At 32.3% G+C, this 18609-nt stretch overlaps 1 long non-coding RNA gene across 1 annotated transcript in view; it reads right to left on the reverse strand.

Annotated features, from left to right (window-relative positions):
* Positions 1 to 17652, reverse strand: part of LOC137654218 (uncharacterized) — a 40483-nt gene extending 22831 nt beyond the window's left edge. Inside the window, exon 1 of the long non-coding RNA XR_011046559.1 lies at positions 17595 to 17652. This is a non-coding gene — a long non-coding RNA (uncharacterized lncRNA). The remainder of the gene's footprint in view (positions 1 to 17594) is intronic.
* Positions 17653 to 18609: the final 957 nt, after the last annotated feature.

Here is an 18609-nt window from a genome sequence, read left to right on the forward strand (position 1 = left end):
TAGTAATCACAGGTGCCAGGGTAGGGTAACACCACCTTTGACCTGGCGACCTCCTTACGCCCACCTATGTGGCCAACATCTTCGACACTGGCACCTTTCCTGCCGGCCTGGGAGCCACTTCACAGACCCCTTAAGCATGAGGAAAGGCAAAGTGAGAGAACCACCATGCCTTTCACCACTGGCATCACCAGGATCACTTCAGATACTTGCACTGGGACCAAGAAAGAAGTAGCTGTTATGTATTGTAATAATGTACTGTATTACCTCAATTGTTACGTGTATTGCGCAACATTGCATCATATTGTATTTTGATAAAACATTTGAAAGAATGTATATAACTGAAATGATGTATTTTGATATTAGGGTTCAAGCATTTATTAATTACCTCAAAGATAGATGAGATTCCTTTTACTTTTGTACTGAAGTAGGATTTTGAGTCTTTTGAGAGTGATGCTCTATTATTCGATCTGATGTTTTGGTTCTTGAGATTGTTTATAAGACGCTCGACGCTTAGTTGTGGAGAGTTGGTTGTCAGAGCCAGAGCAATGAAATCACAAGTCGATTAAATGTATTTTAAGAATACCAACGTATCATTGAACCCCACCGAGAAAAATTGGCGACATCTGAAGGGATTAATTCATGGATAATTAATAATTCTTCCCTCATTTCAGGTGAGTAATATGCTGAAATCACTAGACGATTACAACATACTTTATGGTAGCCTTGGCTACTAGCTCCTTCAGCTACAAAAGGCCTACCTGGCAGACCTACGGAAGTCAGACTACTTTACTGTAGGTCAAACTTACTGACAACAGCCTGCACCTCACGGATGGAGAGCTTCCAGCTTCCGAATGTGTGGGGGGCAAACACTGGGGGTTTCTCCCACACCAGTAAAACCTGACACCAGTAAAACCTGAAAAATTCTCTGGCAGATGCGAGGGATCATAGCCCCTGGGGACAGTCGGGATTGGCAAGAGCATCCACACATCTCAAAAGAGAAGCAGCGCAGTCTTTTTGGGCATTAGAGTCAGACCACGATAAAAGCTTTGCATGCTTCTTCCACTTTGGGGCATATGGCTACCACTGCACAAGCCATCATAACGTGCTCTGCACATGGGGATGATTGCGAACAATCGTGCCTCTACATGATGCACATTATAGATCAACAGCCATTAAACCGGATGCAACGTCCAACCATCTCCCAACAAACTTGCTACTTGCTTCCATTCCATTATGACTGCCAATCACATGAAAATTAATGTTTAAGGAGCTGACAGTACATGCACACTTGTCAGCAGCTGAACCAAAAGTGAAGACACTTCGACTGGAAAGGGGGCAGGACCTTTCGGCCATCCACCTTCACCAGCTGAATAAAAGCTCATTTTCAAGCTTTTTAAACTTCTCCAGCTTGCTCTGAAACAACTTTCCTTTACTACGGAACGAGGGTTCGTATGCAACGGAGGAACAAATTGAAACGAACAGTAAACGAGACAACTTTGAAAAACACTGAACATTGCCTATTATACATGGCCCTCTAACTTTGCACAACTTACAATAATCTTGCGCACTAGCAATTTATTTGCCTGACATTTATGGGTCAAAAAGTTAATTTGTCCTATTCTATATAGACTAGCAGTACCAAACTAAAAACACTTTCTATAATTACCCAAGATCTCCATCTATATATGGTTTTGGGATGAAGTGAAATTTCAATAAGATTGGCCTGAATGTATTAAAGAATTGTGCAAGATGGTAGATAATGATGCTATGAGCAAGATACGCGAATTGAACGAGCAAGTTGGTCCTGACTCCTGTCCATAACGAGTACTGTAGTACCATGACTCCCCCGTGAGTCCGTAACGTACTAACATCTGATATACAGATTTGCGATAGAAGGAATGTGGGATGGGACTTTTGGCCCAAAATTAAGTTCAAATGCTGCCGATAATGTTAATGTTATAAATGGGGAAGACAATCGCCGTTTTTTAATATTCAAAATGGAAGCCCTGACGTATGTTTGATGTATGCTTATATAATCTTCTCCAGTAATAAAAGAAAAGTAAAAAAGCCCATAAGCAACTTCCATTGTGGAAGAACTCGGGTAATTTTCAGATATCGCCAATTCGCAGTCCTGTGTTTGTAATAAGAGGATAAGATTAACAATGCACAATGAGAAAAAGATAATATATTTAAATGGTATTCAGAAAAAAAGTAGCACTATTACAGTCTGAGCATAAGTAAAAGGGGAAGCAGAAATAGAACATTTGAGCAAGAAATGAAATATATGAAACTTGTTAATGTTTGGAAATATAGACTCGTAAAATTTAAGTATACAGCACAAGAGTATGAATGGAAAGTTTTAAAAAAATGCAACTACACCTTATTAGGGGTTAATAGTGGAATCGGGAATATGGCTAGTTGAGAAAAAATTTGGTACAAAAAGGTGATAGTTTCATGACATTACATCAGATAAATGGTCATAAATGGTTATAGAAAGATAGTGGAAACCTATAGAAAGCAAAGACTAAGAAAAAAATATTGAAATCGTGACTCATATAATAAGCTTTGACCTAGTTGTGCAGAAGCAGATTATACAACAAAATTTTATAACTATGCAGAAAAATATTTAGAAACTTTACCATTAAATTACGAAAATTAGAATCGTCAACTAAATGTTACTATAGAGCAGACAGTATATTTATGCAAACTAATGACAACTTTCAGCAGACTGCAACGCTTTGGTGTTCCCGCAATTAGCATAGTGATGGAAGGTGAACACGAACAAAGCCGATTTTCACTAGATTAATGTTAAGATAATCATGAAATTCAGAATCTGACTGGTTGAAGATTTGTTCTTCGGATAGCTAGATTGTAGTCAGCTTTGGTGAACACGACATTGGTAACTGAATATAAATGATTGATAAGACATAGTTTTACGAAGACTATATTCCCATGACTAAAATTAGTAGTATGACTAATTTATAGCCAAATACATAAACATTCCTCTTACTTTTATTCATTTCTGTTCATGAATATTGGGCAAAACCAGTACACTAACTGCATTATTTATGGGGTTCCTGATTCCTAATTGCTCACTTCGCAAAATAGAGGGCAGTATCGCATTGTTGATAGGTGAAAGGCTTATAAGTTTACTCTTATTGTTATAAGATTATTTTACCTGTAGGCTACCATGAATAAATAATTCAATCTATTTTAATCCCATACTATCTTGAAATCAGCTAGATCCTAGGATAACAGCTTGCTATCAGTTTTGGCAACCTATTGTGGTCAGTTTATTAGTTTTAAATTCTTTCATATGCATTGCCCTAACTTATTAAAGCAACCAGATCCCTGCTAATATCTTGCAACAAACACCACCTATGTCTAGTTTCATTAACTGTCTTGATTATTGGCATGGAAAATGTTTAGTATCATCTTTGCTAAGGTCACAAATCTGCATATTTCCCCCTCGAAATTTGTTTTTGAATCATGTGGGTAAAAAGAATTTTGGGTGGGGAAACACCAATAACTAAATCATAACAATGTAATATTCAAACGCATAATAAGCAAGATAAATGGTTCTGATATTATTCATGCAAATTGCGTGAAATAAAGGCATAAATATCACTCCATTCAAAATACGTTACGCCGTGAGTAGATTCGCGAACAAATAAACTACCTCAATGCTAAGGCTTAAATATATTTACACCTTACTCGTTGCAAAGTACGACAAGCTGTCAACACAGCAGCAAGCCAATCATATGGGTGGACAGCTAAAATAATTACATAATGAATAGTGCGTTTCAAATAAATGACCGAAGTAGATTAGATAACACTATTTAAAAGCTCGAGAGACTGGCGAAATCTGACACTAAAATATTCAAAAGGGAAAAAAAGATCAAGAAATAATAAGAAAATGTAGTATTAAAGAGAAACAAAAGACAAGTCCAAAGAAATTAAGGAAATTAATGAAATTTTAATGAATCTTGAAGAAAATTTTATTTATCTTGAAGAAAACTAAGTTCAAGAGAAGAATTAAAGTACAAGAGAGCCTCGTCGACATTTAGAAGAGAAAAAAAGGGGGGAAGGTTTAACAATAACCAAGGAAGTAGAAGAGATCAAAGCAAAAGGAGGAATGAACAGCACAGCCTTCTGGGAATTCAAGATGTTAATAGAAAAAACACCAGCAACTGTACAGCAATCAGAGGAAAAGGTCGAGAAATAAGAGGAAGTTGAAGAAATAAATATGAACAATTCTACGGAGATTTATTTAAGCTAGATACTCCCCAGGGTGCAGAAGAGGTCTTGTCAGAATAATAAACTTGTTTGATGAATGGCTGTCAGTGAGATCCAAAAAAGAAAAATAACTTGAAGTAGAAGACATCGTTAAAAGCATGAAAGCCAAGTACACAATGGACAGGCAAGGATTTAAAAAAGTTAATGATTAAAATGATGGGAAAAGAAATGGCAAGTGACGCTGATACTAGCAGAAATAGACGAAAACATATGTACCCCTAAAGAATGGGAAGGGATGTGAATACTCTCATTCCACAAAATGATTAATAAAATGGAATTAGAAAATAAAGCATATTTATCACAAGCACAAGTAGCAAGATGTGAGAAAATAAAGATTGGAAGAATTTAACAGGTTCAAGAAAGATGCGTAGGTTACAGTGTGGAGACAATGAAATAAGGTCGATAATCTGCTAACACTGAATGCAGTAATCGACTATAATGCCTATCTATGAGGATCAACATGTGCACGGTATTGTGACGCATACACATGCTTCGATGAGCTAGACCTGAAGGATAGCATTAAATAGGAAAAATGATAGGATAGAAGGAAGCATTGCTAGTTAAATGAAAAAGGTAGAGCAGCCATCAACTGTCCAGCAGGTAAAACAGTTAACAGATTGAAGAAAAAGTGAGAAGGAATTAGACATGGATCCAAGCTATGCAGTATCGTGACAAAGTAAATAGTTTTAGAAAAAATATTACATTTATAATGAATTGAAATTGAATTTCTAGTATTTGTAGAAGTTTCCCACAGGAAGAAAAGAAGGAATAGAATAATTGTCATAGCTTGGAGATCTTGAAGTTCACATTCAACACTAACCCCAAAAATCGGGTGTATTAATTAACAAAAGAATAAGAAAGAAGGGGAGATTAAAACAAAAGTGACGAATGGTCCAGTAAGTTTAAAGAATATAAGTATCTGGGTGAATGGTACACAGGAAACAAAGAATGGAGTACGAGTCGCATATATTACCCAAGAAATATGAAAAATATTGAGATGAGAAGAGTAGGAAAGATGGCATTGGAAGAGAAATATAAAACGGTTGTAGTACTAACAATATTTACCAATGTGGAGACAGTGAAATAAAGATATGAAAGATCTGGAAAACCTTCAATATAGGATAATAAGGAATATGTTTGAACAACCTGCAAGTACTCCATATTGGGGCATCCTTGCAGAAACAGGAATATGGCCGGCGTCTTACAGAATGGAAGACAAAAAAAAAAATTAATTCTCTTCCATATCAAACAACAGATAATTAAGGCCAGTTGGACCCTTATGGTAATTTCTGGAGTAAGAGCATAGAAGAAATCTGTAGTAAATATGGGATAGAACTTTATAAAAATTTTGGGGAAAAAGTCCTTGTAAAATGAAATCAAGGAAAGAATCATGAAAAAACTTGAAAAAAAAAACTGAATAAAAACGATGAAAAAATATTTTATAAAAGGAAATGGCCCACAGCCTTGTATCAAAAATGGATCTGGATAAGGCATCCCTTGTAATCAAGACAAGATTAAATATGCTAAATTTAAAAGCAAATTTCAGGGGAAAATATGCAGACAATTTGTGTGACCTTGGCAAAGATGATAATACTGAACATTTATTTTCATGCCCAAAATTAGAACAGTTAATTAAACTAGATATATATGTTGGTTGCAAAATCCTAGAAGGGATCTGGTAACAAGTAGGACAATGCTCATGAAAGGAAAGAATTTAAAAGTCCAAACTGACCACAATAGGTTGCCAAAACTGATACAAGGAGTTATCCTATCTGATTTCAAAGCAGAATGGGATAAAAGTAAAGGGTAAGAATTTCATATTTTTTATGGTACAGGTAAAATAAGCTTAGAATAAGAATAAGCTTAGGTGCTTTACATCTATCTATAAAGTGATAGTACCCGCAAACTTATTTTGCGGAGTGAGCAATTAGGAACTAGGACACAACCATATAGGGAATGTAGGGAAGAAACCTTAAAACATACAAAAATAGGTTTAAACTGAAAGCTTTAGAAATTATAGAAACCAAAGACTCAAGAAACAAAACTTTAAATCGTGACAAGCTCAGACCGCGTTGCACAAAGAGGCAGATTATACATTTGTTTAACTATCCATAATTAAGGAAATTTAGAAACGGTAGCACTGGATTAAAATCAATCTACAACCAAATGTATATAGTACAGAGGTTATGTTCGTTAAAAAAATAAAAGGTATGCAAGCTGTGCTATGTGTAGAAAATAACTAATGACAACTTTCTGAAGATTACAACGCTATGAACCTACAGTTGTGTCCTCACAATCAGTGTAGTTAGATTAACCTGATCAAAGCCGATTTTTTACAATTTAGATTAATATTTTAAGATCAAATTTGTGAAAATTAAAATTGGTTCAACCAATTGTAGCTTAGTAACGGACAGCTAGCTGTAACCTATGCTTATGTCAACTTGACATTGGCAATTGAACAAATGATTGATCAACTCCATAAATTTTACGAAGACTACTCCCATGACTAAAATTAGTAGTATGACCAATTTATAGCCAAGGACATGGACCATATATTTCTACTCATCTTTTACTTTATTCATTTCTATACATGAATATTGGGCGAAACCAGTAAATGAGTAACTACCTAACTCAAGTGGGTAACCAGAATTTTGAGTGGGGAAACCAATAACTAAATTGTTAGACAATATTTACACGCATAATAAAACTAAAGGTTCGGAAAATATATGCTTTATGTAAATGGCGTGAAATTAAAGTATGCAATTCAATATCACGTCCCTCAAAATGATGCATTCCGCCGTGAGTAGATTCACGAAGTAGATGAATGGAGAAGTATTCAATTAAAAGCTCAAGATGGAGATTGGCGAAATCAAACCGAGGCCCTTTGCGTCAATAGGTGTAGGAGGAGATTATGAAAATCTATTACAGTAAAACACGGAACTGGCTTTATAACAAAATTTTGGAAGTTTCGGGTATTTGAAAGCTCTTAATTGGTTAAAAAGTCCATCCAATAACTGCGTCATAAAAAAAAGGCCGTCAAAGGCGAATTAAAACGCAAAGGCATCAATCCACAATCTTTCAAATGGAAACTTAAAATTGAATGATTTCAATTTTAGTGGATCGATACCCAAGTCACCATTACCCAAACCCAATTTTTAGAAAAACGACAAATGGCTCTTAAAACAATTTTGGAACTTTCGCGCATTTGAAAGCTCTTAATTGGTTAAAAAAAAATTATCGCGTCACACAAAAAGCAAAGCTGCCAAGGCGAATGAAAACTTAAGCGCATTCATCAACAATCTCTTTAAAAATGATACTCCGAAAATTGAATGGTTTTCATTTTACTCGATCGATACGCAAGTCACTATGCCCTAGACCCATTATTCAGAAAAAGGACAAAATAAGCACTTCCATAGCGAATTCGTTTCGCTAGAAACTAATCCCATAAAATTGTGGCATTCATATTGGTATGAAACAATGGCCAAAGCCTTCATTGCATTTATACGATTGGTCTAATTGAACAGAAGGGCTGCAGTTTAAGCTATATGGGGCTAACAGAAAATTGTAAAATTGGAAATTCAACATTTATGGCTAACGGCATACGAAAGCCACAGTTTATGTGATATGATATTCAATAATAGTTTCATTTTAAGAGTTGTTTACCTGGCTTATCAGTTCACACAGCCACCGTTTCCTACAGGACATATGAATAAAGTTTGTGTTACATTCTCAGCAGGTATTTAAGAGTATTATACAGCGTATTCCACGTTAGGCAATTTATCGAAGCATTTACAAGACGAGAAAGATTTCAGGTTGTTAAAGCCTTAATGTCGTCGGTGTTAATGTCCAGTGGGAGCTGGTACTAAGTAATAGGGACGCAGATTAGGAAGCCCTTTGAGGTACAGCTTAGCTCAATTACTTTAAACCAATGGCTACATTACTTTAAAACCATTGGCTACATTACTTTAAAACCATTGGCTACATTACTTTAAAACCATTGGCTACATTACTTTAAAACCATTGGCTAAATTACTTTAAAACCATTGGCTAAATTACTTTAAAACCATTGGCTAAATTACTTTAAAACCATTGGCTAAATTACTTTAAAACCATTGGCTAAATTACTTAAAACCATTTAACTATTTTCATGTATACAAGATTGGTTGGCTGCCCGATGCTAGAAAACCATGAATAATAAAGTATGCTTAACCTTTGCCATAGTTTTCTTGCAACTATTTACATATCTAATTTAGAAAATTTACTTTAAAATAAATATTTCGCGTCTGCGCTGGTAAGAGTATATCCCTCCTTTAACACCAGTTAACGGCAAGTTTAAAAAATATTCTAAATCCCATTAAGCGGTATTCAAACTTTGGCCGATTGGTTCTACGTTAAGAATCCAAATTACTTTAAAGTCTGCTTCTTTTATGCTATTAGAATTTTTATTTAAATGTATGCAATAAAGCTTCTACATAATATGAACTTTCAACAGTAAGATAGTTCCGGTCATTTTATCTCGCTATTTGAGACAATGGTAGTTTATAAAAAGTTTTTTTTTCCATAGGAAAAATCAGTTTAAGAAAATTTTAAACCCTTTCAACAATTAGGTTTTGATTACGCGAAATGAAAAATTTCAAGCTAAAGATTTATGAATTTTATGAGACCTACCCTCTTAAACTGAACGCGGAAACCCTGCCAAAGCTTTAACGCTCTGACTGGGAAGACTATTTCACGAAACCAGTCTTCAAATATTAAAATATTTAACATTACAAGCACCGTAAGAGATGGAAGCACACACTTCGAGTAATGGAAATGCTTGAAAGGGGGCCGCAATATTTATAAAAAAAAAAAAAAAAAAAAAAAAAAAAAAAAAAAAAAAACGCGTGGACCGGGAAGACTTTCACGAAACCAGTCTTCAAAATTTAAAGTACTTAACATTACAGGCACCGTTAGAAATGGAAGCACACTTCGAGTGATGAAAATGCTTGAAAAGGGGGCCGCAATATTTATAAAAAAAAAAAAAGAAAAAAAAAAATAAATAAATAAATAAACTAAAAATTTATTCATTGACAAGGAAAAGTTGATCGCTGATAACAAGATGAATTACTAACAGCGGGCGTCACATTTTTATAAATCAAGACGTAATGAAATGTCAAGGTTTTTAAGACTAAGTCAATTACTCAAAACATAAAACTTCGCTAGACTAGACAACCCTTAAAACAATTTTTGGTTCCTACCGCATGCGTAGGACTATGAAAACCCAGGAAATGTCGCTAATCCCTACTGCCGGAATTCAAATTTCAGAATTTTCAACGTGTCAAAAGATAGCAGTTAACAGTTAAGTATATAAAACCATTATCTTAAGGTCATACCTTAAACTCTTGCCATACATGACCTAGTCTACCACAAAAGTATTTATAAATGAAATCTCCTTCAAAATATAACCATTAAAAAAGCTTGTATTACATTCCGAAAGACTGATGTTAGGGTTTTCAAGAAGCTGAAGATTTTTTTTTTTCCCAAGTGCTTCGATAACAATGACTGGACAAATACGGAAAACGCTGTGGTGGTCTTTAAAGAGTCAAAATTTAATACCTAAACCTAAAGACCCTTACCTTAAAACAAAACTTCAAAAATTTATTACCTAAAACTAAGGACACTTGCCTTAAAACAAAACTTCAAAAATTTATTACCTAAAACTAAAGACCCATATCTTTAAACAAAATTGCAAAAAATTAACACCTAAAACTAAAGACATATCTTTAAACAAAACTTCAAAAATTTAATACCTAAAAGTAAAGACCCATATCTTTAAACAAAACTTCAAAAATTTAACACCTAAAACTAAAGACCCATATCTTTAAACAAAACTTCAAAAATGTAATACCTAAAACTCAAGACCCATATCTTTAAACAAAACTTCAAAAATTTAACACCTAAAACTAAAGACCCATATCTTTAAACAAATCTTCAAAAATTTAATACCTAAAACTAAAGACCCATATCTTTAAACAAAACTCCAAAATTTTAACACAAAACTAAAGCCCCCATATCTTTAAACAAAACTTCAAAAATTTAATACCTAAAACTAAAGACCCATATCTTTAAACAAAACTTCAAAAATTTAATACCTAAAACTAAAGACCCATATCTTTAAACAAAACTCCAAAATTTTAACACAAAACTAAAGCCCCCATATCTTTAAACAAAACTTCAAAAATTTAATACCTAAAACTAAAGACCCATATCTTTAAACAAAACTTCAAAAATTTAATACCTAAAACTAAAGACCCATATCTTTAAACAAAACTTCAAAAATTTAACACCTAAAACTAGAGCCTTACCTTAAAACAAAACATCAAAATTTAATACCAAATTAAAATAAAGACCCTTACCTTTAGCACAAACAACACTGACAACGACGAACTATTAGTATATACACTCACACTTCCAATACGTAAATGAGCTCCACGGTCTATGGAGAGCCCTGATTACGACTGTGACAAAGATTTTCTCTCGACCAATCAGGAGCTTCCACCGTGGAAAATGTAAGAAAAGCCTTGAAAGACCATCTCCTATTGGCTGGAAGGCTTTGTAAAAATTCTGTACTTGGGGAGTGTATTTACATAATTATTCGTAAGTGAATGATATAAATAAACGAAAACAAGAGATTATTAATATTTAACTATTGCAATATAAAGATATATTGACAAATCCATAAGTAAATCAATAAATTTTACTTAATTTTAAAAAGTGAAAAATGAAAAGTTGAAGCACCACAGTGTCTATATGACCAAAGACAGTAATAATTGTCGTTAGTGTAGTTATGGTAGTTTAATGACATCTTACATTTCAACTAATTTCACAAATAAGTCTAAATATTTTGCCTATATTAATAAAATTCAAAAGATGAACGTATGACGTGGAATGATACAAATGAAAAAATATGAAAAGAATAAAAAATAATGACGTCACTAAATAGGGAAGATTTCCTACCTCTTATATCTTAAATTATCTTATTAAAATGGTGATTTTACTAAATTCAATAAGTCAAGCTCGATTTTATTTACTGATAGCCCAAATAAATTCGAAAGGGAAATATATATATATACTAAATATAATCAAAATAAATTAGAGCTAAAAATCTGCACTCAATAAAAACATAAATTTCATGAATTAAACCTACTTTTCTTTAAAAACATTACACTATTAAAAACAGACTAAAAATTCAATAAAATGTCACATTTCAGTTGGGAAACGTCACGAGTTGTGCACATTAAATATACACTGGTTAATCTCGTAATAAACAAATAAACAATACGTAATCGTGCTAGAATCAATATACTTCCTATGACACATTTGAAAAAAAAAATGGCCACTTAAACTATACAGCATATCGTAGTTGCATGTTGGATGATATATATATATATATATATATATATATATATATATATATATGAAGCGATACATGATTGATCACATAAACATAACTATATGTTTGCTTATAAAGTGACACTTTATACACAATATATATATATATATATATATATATATATATATATATATATATATATATATATATATATATATACATATGTATGTATATATATGTATATATATACATATGTATGTATATATATGTATATATATATATATATATATATATGTGTGTGTGTGTGTGTGTGTGTGTGTGTTGTGTGTGTAAACTGTTTTCTAAAGTCCAATGGCGATATAACTATAATGAATATAGTTGTAAATGTAGAACCAACCTAATAAGCATCTTATATTCTCTCTCTCTCTCTCTCTCTCTCTCTCTCTCTCTCTCTCTCTACTGAAATGTAAATTAAATCCTTTCTAATCCAAAGTTGCATTTAACAAATGGCACCTAGTTTATTCAACAAATAAGACAAATGAAATGGGATGATGCATTTGGATACGTTGTTTTGAAACAAATTTTCTATAATAATATACGATACTTCGAATATTACTTGCATCAAAACAGCATTATTACGTAAATAACATTAATTTATCAGCGCCATGTTTTAGTTGTACGTTTATTTCCCGTTTTCTATGTTTAATTCCATTTTCATGAAATAGTCGTTCTATAGTTCAGTCTATTAATAATTTATCATTTTTTGATTGTGTGTAATTCGATAATTTGTATTCTATTTTTTTTCACTTGGTGCTACTTTTATATGTTTATTTAAATATACAAACATTAATAAAGAATCATAGCCGGTAGAATCAATATAGCACTATGATTTTTTTCCAGTTACGCTTAGCATCATATAACTATTTAGTCTCCATGTTTGTTCGAATCTATTCATCCTCTTTCGATACTTGGGTTTGAAATCCTGCCATATAATTATATTTCCGCTAGATTTGAATATTGCATACTAAACGACTTTGAATGGATAATTCTATGAATTTGATGTTTTCATTCATTTCAATGTTGGTAAATATATGATCTTTTAGACATTACCAGAGACGAAGAAAATTGTATTAACACCTTCGGACGAAATATGTTCAAGCAAAATAGTCAGTGTTCAAACATTACTTTCGACTTTAGCTTAAGGTAATCAACGTACAAAGTTATCTTCTATTTCTAAGTACACATTATATAATTATCATTAATTAGTAATGTGTATAACTTGATAAGATTATGGCAAACGCGTTTTTTGTTTTCTTTTTATACCAAATAAATATCGATCTATCATTATTAGGTTTCGAACAAATATTGCTAATTTTGTTCAAAATAAACTGTACCTCAAGTTACATGCTTACATGGTTACAAATCAGGTTAATAGCGAAAATCACGACTCTATGTAGATCCACTTATTTTCTTCCCAAAACATAGAGAAAGAGCATTATTCGCATATGGATGTGGAAAATATCAAACCTACAAAAATATAAAATAAAGCAATTAGGGTATCAATGCACACGGCAATACAACAATATTGCCGTGTGCCATTTGAATGGCTACGTGTTAGGATGAACTATTTTCTTAGAAGCAACTTTAAACAGTATGATATCCCACAAGTCTATTATTTGTACTGCAGCTTATCATTACACATCTTCATAAGATCAATACCCAGTGCAGGCCCATGACAGTTTAACCAACAATCGATGTTGCCAACAGTTGCAGTTAGGCTAAACATTTTTTTTTTTAATTTGCGCACATAATGTAAATGTGTGTACTGTAAGCTAAAAACTAAGCCAATACGTAATTATCAAATTACTTTATAAATATACCATGCTGATCTGGTAACAGGTTAAATATTCAGTTTATATAACATTTAATTTCAGCAATAGAAATTATACATGAGAGAGAGAGAGAGAGAGAGAGAGAGAGAGAGAGAGAGAGAGAGAGAGAGAGAGAGAGATCCTATTACCATACTAGATTCTCCTTTATATAATTCCACGTATCTCTATCTTATGTCTCACAACAAATAAACATAATTACATAAGCATATTCGTATTACTAGCAAAAAGAATCTCTTCTCAATAAAACTTAGTTCACTGTTTCTTTCCTATATTTCAAATTAAAAAGTTGTTTTTGTTAGCATCATCCATCCATTTTATATTGACAATATTAATATTCACAAACAATAGTTTCTAAATAAAGTATTTCATTATTTGTTTTACTCATGTCTCTTTATTCATCGTCTACGTGAATCCTTTCTAAGATATCTTTTGTTTTGAAATGTCAAGCATAGATATCAAATATACTTAACATATAATTCAGAGGGAAAGAATGTTTTGCTGAACCTATTGGCTAACTATTAATGTTATATGTTGCTGAACCTCACTGTCTGCACATGAGTAGCCTATGTAATATTTTTTTCAAGATATGTTGATTAATGTTGAATCTAAGCCCGGAATTCATGTCAAAGATTGTGAGGCCTAAATGGCATAATGCAACATATCACCAGGTTATTATGAATCATTAGAGAAGGAGAGTTAAATTTTCATAGTTGTAATAAACAGTATGAAAAGAAGTAACAGGTTTTATTATAACCTATTTATCTAGGTTTATCCAATGCATCCTTGATTATAAAGTGTTTATTCCTAATGAACTAAGGGCATGGATGCCTTAACATTCGGTAATACCCAACCTACGTGGAACCATTTTTACTTACAGATTACTAAAGGTTAAATAACATAAATACGGGTAAATCAATTCCAGACATTTGAAAAGTAACAAGACTGCTTTAGATAAATTATAACAAATATCTTTTGCTGTCATAAGTATTTCTTCAGGTTCTGGGGTGAGGCATAGCCTTTACAACGGCGCCTCTAACGCTTATCTTCTTGTACTGTTTTGCCTTTTCTTTCCTGATAAAATGCATTGCATTGCTTATCAATCAAGCTTTAACGAACTCCATTAAGAATGAAAGGAAATTGAACTGGTTTTCTTAACCAAGAGATAATTTCGTGTTCGTTTGTCCCTGGTTTTAGTAAGAAGTAATTTTAAAATGTCTATTTTCTACAGGGACGATTTAGACAGTCCTGTAGGGGACGACCAAGTTTCCTTTTCAAGATTATTTAGCAGAGCGTATGTACATAAAAAGGTTTAAGTGCACGAATCATCACTATTTTCTCACGTGTTTTTCACTGAACTGGGACCTGTCTATGTTATAAAAAGAAAAAAAAATTACAAATGTAAAACTCATGTTTCCAAGTTCTAAGTCGTTTTAAGTACCTCAAATAGTAAACAATATAGCCTACTTTCTAAACAACATTGAATATACATATACTAATCTAAGGATTCAATGTGTAAAAAGTTCAAATTTACGCAATAACTTATGACAAATCTAACGATTACATTTTATGAGTAAAAATCCGTTTTGATAAATTTCACAAATATTCGTGGGCAGCGTGGTTTGCAAGTTTTCCAAACCATCAGAATAAAGATACTTATTTCTATTTTAAATTATACTTCATTTCAGTTATAAAAACTTGCTAACACCGACAAGGCTTGGACATCTTTTGCAACTTTTCCTGGATGTGGGAGCAGAATTAATACTGGGCTTAGTTATGTCTTATTCAAAGGTCGAAGGTCAATGCATACTTCTTGCAAATCATGTTAATCACTTCACTTTATTGGAAAATTGGAAATCGTTTAGATGGGAATTCTTTATAAAAAGAAAAGAAAAAAAGGCCACGCAGATGCCTAAAGACTTCCACCTTGCTTATAGATCTTGCATAGCTCATTAGTACACCGTAATTAGTGTCTATCAGTATCATGGAAAATTACTTCCTCATCATAATCACATCAATGTTCATCACCTAGCTATCCTTTGACTGGTATCTGATTTTCATTCGCATTTCAACTCAATTCTCAAGCTGAGGCCAAATTTACTAGCCAGACGATTTCACACTAATGAACAATCTTTCTAAGAGTCTTAGATGACCACAATGTATACTAACACTGTAACAAGTTAAGAATTAAAAGAATTAAGGTCACTAACTTCAAGATGGTTGGCAACGGTAGGTTTATGTGTAGCCTGCTTGATGTCAGTGTTCAAACTGACCCGTGTTCAAGGATAAAGTAACTTGGGGTTATATTTCATCGGTTGTGACGTCATCGTTTGTTTACATAGTAAGTTGCAATCTTTCGTATGAAAAATGGAAAGAAGATTTTTTTGTATCTTTTTATTTAAAAGTGGAGTGAACTTAAAATATACCGAGGGTTGACGAAATAATTTTAGAAATATATATTACAATACATTTGCATCATTAATATATTTTAAAGCAAGAACAAATACGTTAAAAAAATTAAATAGGTAGTGCAAATGTGATTTTTGTGAAAATTGGAATTTTGAACTAATTTTTGTTATTTTGCCAAGATAAAACAAAAATAATGGATTAATTGAGTTACAGTAACCATACGAAGAAGACATAAAAGATAGTAGGATCATTAATATAGACTAGCAAAGGGAGATTACCTAAGGCTATGACTCGACCCTGCAATTGTAATCCTAAGGCTTTGCTATTTTACTTACTTGTATATAATGGATGGTGTTCCAAGCACAGTTTACCGTATTGATGGTTAACTGATCAATAAATACAGTCCTTTGAAAATTAGCTTTGAAGTCTATTGTTATAAAACTAAGCCTTCTAAAACGACATACTCAAGTAGTTACAATATTCTAAAGTGTCACAAAGTCAATGACAACTAATGCATATATAATTGAAGAAAGCTGTGATCTTCAATGATTACTAACACAACACACTATGTTGGGTTTCAGTGTGGAATGTGCAGTGTAGACACTGCTTCCTAGGTTAGGTTTTGTTGCACAAGAAAATTGTTACCTTGTAGAGGTAGTATCCTAACTTACCCTTTGCAACATCATTAGTAAACAATAAAACCCAACACCAACCCCACTAACCATGGATGCAGTCTCCTTACTCATTGGGGATTCAAACCCACTCTTACTTTCATTGAATTGCTGCAATATTCATATTCAATAATCATCTTGTGTCTGGATATTACACATTTCACCAAAGTATAACCATTAAAAAAGCTTATATTACATTCCGAACGACGGTTTACAAGAAGCTGAAGATTTTTCCCCAAGTGCTTCCATAATGACTGGACAAAAACGGAAAACGCTATGTGGTAGTCTTTAAAAATCAAGATTTGATACCTAAAACTAAAGACCCTTGCCATAAAACAAAACTTCAAAAATGTATTACCTAAAACTCGCCTGAAAATAAAACTTCAAAAATGTAATGCCTAAAACTAAAGACCCATATCTTTAAACAAAACTTCAAAAATTTAACACCTGAAACTAAAGACCCTTACCTTTATACAAAACTTGAAAAATTTAATACCTAAAACTAAGGACACTTGCCTTAAAACAAAACTTCAAAAATGTAATACCTAAAACTAAGGACACTTGCCTTAAAACAAAACTTAAAAAATGTAATACCTAAAACTAAGGACACTTGCCTTAAAACAAAACTTCAAAAATTTAATACCTAAAACTAAGGACCCATATCTTTAAACAAAACTTTAAAAATTTAACACCTAAAACTAAAGACCCATATCTTTAAACAAAATTTCAAAAATTTAATACCTAAAACCAAGGACACTTGCCTTAAAACAAAACTTCAAAAATGTAATACCTAAAACTAAAGACCCATATCTTTAAACAAAAGTTCAAAAATTTAACACCTAAAACTAAAGACCCATATCTTTAAACAAAACTTAAAAAATTTAACACCTAAAACTAGAGCCTTACCTTAAAACAAAACATCAAAATTTAATACCAAATTAAAATATAGTCCCTTACCTTTAGCACAAATAACACTGAAAACGACGAACTACAAATATATACACTCTCACTTCCAATATGTAAATGAGCACCACGGTCTATGGAGAGCTCTGATTACGACTGTGACAAAGATTTTCTCTGAACCAATCAGGAACTTCCACCGTGGAAAATGTAAGAAAAGCCTTGAAAAACCATCTCCTATTGGCTGGAAGGCTTTGTAAAAATTCTGTATTTGGGGAGTGTATTTACATAATTATTCGTAAGTGAATGATATAAATAAACGAAAACAAGAGATTATTAATATTTAACTATTGCAATATAAAAATATATTGACAAATCCATAAGTAAATCAATAAATTTTACTTAATTTTAAAAAGCGAAAGATGAAAAGTTGAATCACCACAGTGTCTATATGACCAAAGACCGTAATAATTGTCGTTAGTGTTAGTTTATGGTAGTTTAATGCCATCTTCTTACATTTCAACTAATTTCGCAAATAATAGTCTAAATATTATGCATATTTTATTAAAATTCAAAAGGTGAACGTATGACGCGGAATGATACATATGAAAAAATATGAATAAAACAATTATAAAAAATAATGACGTCACTAAAAAGGGACAATTTCCTACTCTATATCCTAAATTATTTGATTAAAATGGAGATTTTACTAAATTCAATAAGTCAAGCTCGATTTTTTTACTGATAACCGAAATAAATTCGAAAGGGAAATATATAATATATACTAAATATAATTGATCCAAATAAATTAGAGCTAAAAATCTGCACTTAATAAAAACACAATTTTCATAAATTAAACCTACTTTTCTTTAAAAACATTAAAATATTAAAAACCGACTAAAAATTCAATAAAATGTCACATTTCAGTTGGGAACCGTCACGAGTTGTGCAGATTAAATATACACTAGTTAATCTCGTAATAAACAAATAAACAATACGTAAACGTGCTAAAACAATACACTTCTTCTGACACTTTTGAAGAAAAAATTGGCTACTTAAACTATACAGCATA

This window comes from Palaemon carinicauda, chromosome 15, assembly GCF_036898095.1.
Source record: "Palaemon carinicauda isolate YSFRI2023 chromosome 15, ASM3689809v2, whole genome shotgun sequence".
NCBI lineage: Eukaryota > Metazoa > Arthropoda > Malacostraca > Decapoda > Palaemonidae > Palaemon > Palaemon carinicauda.